This window comes from Lepidochelys kempii, chromosome 11, assembly GCF_965140285.1.
Source record: "Lepidochelys kempii isolate rLepKem1 chromosome 11, rLepKem1.hap1, whole genome shotgun sequence".
In the NCBI taxonomy this organism is placed as follows: Eukaryota; Metazoa; Chordata; order Testudines; family Cheloniidae; genus Lepidochelys; species Lepidochelys kempii.
In genome coordinates, this window is record NC_136390.1 from 40,644,581 (window position 1) to 40,652,119 (window position 7,539).

The following is a 7,539-nucleotide window of genomic DNA, read 5'->3' on the forward strand; positions in this document are numbered from 1 at the left end:
CCTTGTATAGGCACCAATTCTGGGACTGGAGCTACAGGCGCCAACTTTCCAACGGGCCGGGTGGTGCTCACTGCTCAAACCCTGCCTCTGCCACAGGCCCTGCTCCCACTCCACTCCACCCCTTCCCGCCCCCTCCCCTGAGCCTGCAGTGCCCTCACTTCTCCCCCCTCCCACTCCAGAGCCTCTTGCACACCACGAAACAGCTGATCAGGAAGTGCGGGGAGGGATGGGGAGGTGCAGATCGATGGGGCTGCCGGTGGGTGGGAGGCGCTGGGAGTGGGGTGGGGGAGCTGATGTGGGGACTGCTGACTTATTACTGTGGCTCTTTGGCAATGTACATTGGTAAATTCTGGCTCCTTCTCAGGCTCAGGTTGGTCTCCCCTGTATTAGTTGATGATGCCTTCATTTTACATTTAAAAGCAAAGCCACTTTAAAAGCTAATTTGTATTTTTATAATGCAAAAAATAGTTCATGGTGAAAGGATAAGGAAAACAGGAACTATTTATACCTTTTTAAAAAACATTATTTTTATAGCCTGCCTAGATTGCTTGGACCCTTCTTTTTCCTGTTTCTCGTGAACTCAGTTGACATTTGCCAGCAACCAGTTTCATCCCAAGTCTGTATCCCTTCTGGCAAAATGCCCCTTGCCTTCAGAGCAGATACAGGATTGCGACGTAGGATTTTATAAGTCCTGCACTTAGGACGGAAGAATCCAATGCACTGCTACAGACTAGGGACCGAATGGCTCGGCAGCAGTTCTGCAGAAAAGGACCTAGGGGTTACAGTGAACGAGAAGCTGGATATGAGTCAACAGTGTGCTCTTGTTGCCAAGAAGACCAATGGCATTTTGGGATGTATAAGTAGGGGCATTGCCAGCAGATCAAGGGACGTGATCATTCCTCTCTATTTGACACTGGTGAGGTCTCATCTGGAGTACTGTGTCCAGTTTTGGGCCCCACACTACAAGAAGGATGTGGAAAAATTGGAAAGAGTCCAGCGGAGGGCAACAAAAATGATTAGGGGACTGGAACACATGAGTTATGAGGAGAGGCTGAAGGAACTGGGGATGTTTAGTCTACGGAAGAGAAGAATGAGGGGGGATTTGATAGCTGCTTTCAACTACCTGAAAGGGGGTTCCAAAGAGGATGGCTCTAGACTGTTCTCAGTGGTGGCAGATGACAGGACAAGGAGTAATGGTCTCAAGTTGCAGTGGGGGAGATTTAGGTTGGATATTAGGAAAAACTTTTTCACTAGGAGGGTGGAGAAACACTGGAATGCGTTACCTAGGGAGGTGGTGGAATCCCCTTCCTTAGAAGTTTTTAAGGTCAGGCTTGGCAAAGCCCTGGCTGGGATGATTTAACTGGGGATAGGTCCTGCTTTGAGCAGGGGGTTGAACTAGATGACCTCCTGAGGTCCCTTCCAACCCTGATGATATTCTATGATAAGAGTAAACTGTGCTGCATAAAAGACTGCTGGAGTCCTGAGGGAAGGAAACAGCTTTCAGCCTGCCCTTCTGTACTCTCCACCATCTTTTCACCCTCTCCAATAGCAAGCTTCAGCTGAAGAACTGCCCATCTGCTCCTTAAACTCTGAGTGTTATGGGCAGGCTGTAGGAGAAGCCAGTGAGGAGAGCCAGGATCAGTGTTTTAAAGAGAAACAACCACTTGCCCTTCCAGCTCAGATGCAGTGTTCAGTAGCAGTTGAGAAGGAACTGGGCTTCTTTTAACTTCAAAGAGTACAGAAGAGAAAATGCAGAAGAAGGACTGGGGAATGGATGCTTTGACTACTCACATTCTTAAAGTCATGCATGTACTTAATTGCCTTGCTGAATAAGGGCCTACGTGCTGTCAAATGTACAAAATGGGGGGGAAAAGCCAGAAAAAAAAATTTCACTTAATTTCATTGGATTTCTTTTCTGGTAAGTGTTTTTCTTTTTTCTATCATTTATTTATTAATAGTGTTTATTTTACTTAACCCAGGGTTTGTTTTAAAAGAGCTTTATGGATTATTTCAGTAGAATGGGTGGAAGAAAATGTCTGCTTTTATGTGAACACACTCAAATAAAGAACCAAAGGGTAGATAATAAACAAACAAATGACCAGGTCCTGTTAGCCCTTCACACACATGCACTATTCATGGTAAATAGGCCCAATGGCCTGTGATGGGATGTTAGACGGGGTGGGATCTGAGTTACTACAGAGAATTCTTTCCTGGGTATCTGGCTGGTGAATCTTGCCCACATGCTCAGGGTTCAGCTGATTGCTGTGTTTGGGGTCAGGAAGGAATTTTCCTCCAGGGCAGATTGGAAGAGGCCCTTGGGGTTTTTTGCCTTCCTCTGTAGCATGGGGCATAGGTCACTTGCTGGCAGATTCTCTGCACCTTCAAGTCTTTAAACCATGATTTTAGGACTTCAATAGCTCAGATATAGGTGGGAGGTTTATTGCATTAGTGGGTGGGTGAGATTCTGTGGTCTGCCTTGCGCAGGAGGTCAGACTAGATGATCATAATGGTCCCTTCGGACCTTAATATCTATGAGTCTATTGAAGCAAGCTTCACCATTGTGGCTGCCACCTCTACCATCTCCTGGGACCCTGAACCTTCTTCATCCTAATCCTGAGAGATGTCTCCAGAGTAGGCCAAAGAGAGAGGGACCCAGGTGCCATCACCACCTTCACCGACTCCAGATGAAACCCCAACACTACCTGGGATGAAGTGGGATTGGGCCACAGTTCCAACCCATCTCAACTTCTACTCTTTTCCGCAAAAGGACAGTTATTCCCATTTTTGATACCAACTAAGAGACTGTGAGAAAAGGAGATTTTTCCTGCTAAAGAGAAAAAGGGATGTTGTTAAAATGAAAGCCTTACTTAATACTTTATATTTCAAATGCTTAATTGTATTTCTTTCTTTTCTTTGTCTTTTAATAAAAGGTTAAAAGGCTTTTTAATGGTGTATTTGCCATGGTACTAAGCAGGCTAAGGTCTCTGTATACCAAACCATGGACTTTAACACTGTTTAATGTTGGACAGTGACTGGGTTCCTGGAGGACCTGGGTTATGTTAACACCTTTGGCCATTTATTCCATCTAAATGAATACAACAAGGCCTGCATTTCTCTCCTTTCTGACAGGATTTTTTTCCAGGCTGTACTCTTCCTTGCCTAAACTGTGATATTCCCAGGAAGCCAGTTTGCCTAAACAGGAGCTTTGCGTTCTCATTGAAGGCTATGAACAATGTCATTGCCAGCCAGTAGTTATGAGTTACCACAAAGCGCTTTATAAGCAATGTGGCAAGGTACCTCTTTCACCTCACTGGGCTCAGTGTTTCCCCCTCTGGTGGTGACAGTGACCTGAGATAGCCTCTTTTCAACTCATAAGGAAAAGGGCCTTTACCATTCTAGGGCTGTTATATATGCCTTCCATCACTCCCTTATAGCTGTCCAATCTGACTTTGTCCCAGCAAGCACATTTATTCTTAAGGTGAAAGCATTGCAGAGAAAACATATTTAAAAAACAAACAAACAAACAAAAAACCCTACATGTATGCTAATACTAGAGGTCACCCATAAGTTTTATGGGGCCTCAGTAGGCCAAAGGCCTTCCAATCCTTCCCAGTAAGAATTGGTGCCCCCCTTGGACAGAAGGTCCTGTCTGTTTGCTGGATCAGAAAGAAGGCTCTAAGTCAGTTTAAATTCAGGCTATTTTTCTAAAAGTCCTTTCTTTGTCTGTCTGGTCTCTAGACAATCCAGAGTAAAGTATATGCGAAGTGGTGGTACTTTGCTGGAGGAGTTATAGCCTGAATGAATTTGCCTGATTACCCCCCCACTCTTCTTAGTTCCTGGATGAGTGTCCTTCCCACTACACCCCACAGTGGAATTTTATACTATGTTTGGCCCACAATGATGCATAAACTTAATACAGTCACATCTCCCAAAGATATTGCAGGAAAGTGCTATATCTGTCACAGATGCTTCTATTAAACAACAATGTGAACTCTGTCTTTTGTAAGAACTTGCAAGTTTGCCATTGAAACTGAATTAGTAACTACATGAACCACCTTGTTTTATTGGTCAACTAGTGCAATGTTTGAACTTTTATTGAACATATGTGGTAAAGAAACTTAGGAATAGTTTTTTCCTCATGAGCATAGTAGGATTAGTTACTCACTCTGAATAACACACAAATAATATGTGAGAAAATGAATTGGCTTTGAAGCTGAGTACAAGCAAAACACTCACCCATTCTTCTCCATTTTTTTTTTTTTTGCTTCCTTTTTCTGAAGGTACAGATTAAATACCAGTAATTGCTGTGATACCAGCATTCATTGCTAGTACACATAAGGAGGGCTCCATGTCTGTCATGGAGGTTGCGAAAATCACGGATTTCATGACTTTCTGCAACATCCGTGACTTCTGCAGCGGCCAGGGTAGCTGACCCCAGGCCCCACAAGTAGCTGGCTCTGGGGCCAGCTGCTGAGGTGGCCCCTAGGACAGCCACACTAGCCGCTGCTCTGGCGGCCCCTGGCAGTGGTCCCAGGGCAGCCAGAACAGCTGCGGTCTGCGGCCCCTGGCTACTGCTGCTGCTGGCCCGGGTGCCCCCGCAGCAGTGCCCCCCGCAGCAGCAGCCCCCCAGTGCTCCCCCAAGATTTAATCAAAGGTATTTGTACTATACGTCTTAGGTCATGGACTGGTCACAGGGCTGTGAATTTTTCTTTACTGCTCGTGACCTGTCTATGACTTTTACTAAAAATACCTGTGACTAAAACGTAGCCTTATATGTAAGTATGCCTAGAAATGCTGTTCATGACAGCAGTGCTCAGCTGTGGAGTCATGGTGGTCATGTGGCAGACCCATAAATATCCCTAGTGTGATATCTGCATTAGCCCTACCATCACTGTGTTCTTCGTTCACCTCCATATAGTCACTTGTTCAGGTGTAGGAAATACCTTTCTGATGTCATTGATTGATGGAGGAATAAATGTTTTATGTTGGGGCCAAATGGCTTTAGATTTGTCTGTATTTATTCTAAGGCCTGCTTCTTGAAATTGTTTACCTGCTGAAGCACTGTGTTTAAGACCAACATGCAAACCTTGTTTTCCCTGAGTTTTATGTTTACAGTATATTAACCCTTGAAAACAGGGGGTTATGTTATGGGAACGGTAATAGACAGTAGACAATAAACAAGCCTGACGTTTTAGATTTGATGATTTAAAAGGCCAGTATCTTTATCCTTTAGTACTTTGATTTTTAACACTTCTAAGAAGCTAAATATTTAAATGCCCAATATTAGAACAATCTGTTGCACATTTCTATTCTGCTTAGTAATCAATCCATTTCATTTACTTTGTTTCTCGATATATAATTCTTTGTCTTAAAGGAGTCCCATGACTCAAGGAGGAAATGTGAAGTTGCAGAGAAGCACACTAATGATGACTCCAAACAAGTCTTTATTTTCAAAAGGAAAATATAAGAACCTGGTAACATAGGCGCTGGCTTCCTCCGGCTCAGGGTGTGCTCCACCCAGGGACCTGGCCCTACCTCTTCACGCCCATGCCCCACCTCTTCCTGCCCAGTTCTGCCCCCTCCCCTGAGCATGCCCCGTTCCCGCTCTTCCTCCCAGAGCCTCCTGCATGCTGCGAAATGGCTGATTGCAGTGGGCAGGAGGCGCTGGGAGGGAGGGGGAAGATTGATCAGTGGGACTGCCGGCGGGCGGCAGGAGCTGGGGGGAGGGAGGAGCTTGGCTGCCAGTGGGTGCTAAGCACCCACTAATTTTTTTCCAGCCTTGCAGCACCCACAGACTTAGCACCTATGCCTGGTAAGCATTTCCATATCAAAACAACACTTATTTTTTGGTATCTTTCTCTTCCCTTTACTTATACAGAACCTTTCTAGGTTTAGCAGGGTGAAAGAAGGCATGTTGTTGTATGGGTGTTTTCCAATATTATTTTCTAAATCTGGTCACTATATTGGATTTATTTCCAAACAGCTGGAAAAAAGCAGTTGAATGTATCTATCTAGATTTACTTAAAAATGTATCTAGTTAAATATTTAGCTTTCAGAAGTGAACTTTAAAGGGGAGAGGGATAACTAATAAGAACAAAGTAAAGAAAGACTGCACAAACTGTTACCTATATTTTAACAAGTACTAGGACAGATACTGGCAACCGATCTTGTTCGTGTTGAAACTGATAAGAGTTTTGCCATTGATTTCAGCAAATTAAAGATTGGGCCTTCTAAAAGAACCATACCCTTAAGTCTACCATCTTGTAACTTGGCAAATATCTCAAATATTCTTCTGTAAAATGTGATTTTTGAAATGCATGCATATAAATACATACTGGTATATAAAATTTAAATTACAGGACTGTAATGTGAGGCCTGCTGTGTGAACATAAAATGCCTCTTGCAAGGCTTGGCCAGCAAGGCATTTGTTGTATTGCTTTCAAGGTTGTGGAATAGTACTTTCCCAGAGGTATGTTCTATTACACACTATTCTTGAGGCAATTCCACTCTCCCTGTCTTGTCTCTTCTGATGTATATTCTATTACATTACCTTATATTTTGAAACAGGAATATTCTAAGCTTAACTCCCTAGACTTCCTTGTTAGGGAATGCTGCTGCGGCTGAAAACATTAAGCTCCCAAATGAAATTGCTCAAGTCAGTTTTCAAATTTCTTTAACACTGGTCATACACTTTATTGGGGTGGCGTTTCCTGTGTATGTAACACATACTTAGGGCTTCTGATTTTAGGTTTTAATTTGTAAACACCAAGAAAATACCTCCAATATGAAAAAATGAAATTGGAGTTATCCAATAAACCACTGGAGAAACATTAGAATTGGTTAGTTGTATGTAAGGGCTTGTCTACATTAGTGGCTCTCAGCCTTTCCAGATTACTATACCCCTTTCAGGAGGCTAATTTGTCTTGTATACCTCCAAGTTACATCTCACTTAAAAACTACTTGCTTACAAAATCAGACATAAAAATACAAAAGTGTCACAGCACACTAATACTGAAAAATTGCTTACTTCCTCATTTTTACTATATAATAAATCAATTAGAATATAAATGTTGTACTTACATTTCAGTATGTAGAGCAGTATAAACAAGTCATTGTCCGTATGAAATTTTAGTTTGTACTTACTTCGCTAACACTTTTTCTATTACCTGTTGTAAAAGTAGGCAAATATCTAGATGAGTTGATGTACCACCTGGGAGACCTCTGTGTACCCCCGAGGGTACATGTACCCGTGGTTGAGAACCACTGGTCTACATGGAGCAGTAAAGTGGACTATGGGGTGCGATTTCTAAACCACAGTAAAGTGTTGCACATTAATTGGTCTATGTATACCTTGCTGGTTACTCTGCTGGTATACACTAAAGGTTTCATAATGTGTTTTAAGATAGTGCTGTTTGAAACAGTACTATATTAAAGCACAGTAGGGAACAGTACAAAGAGATTACTCATTACAGTATATAGCACTGTAATATATATAACATACATTACTCATTAAAGTATATACAAAAGGAAGCCTAGGAA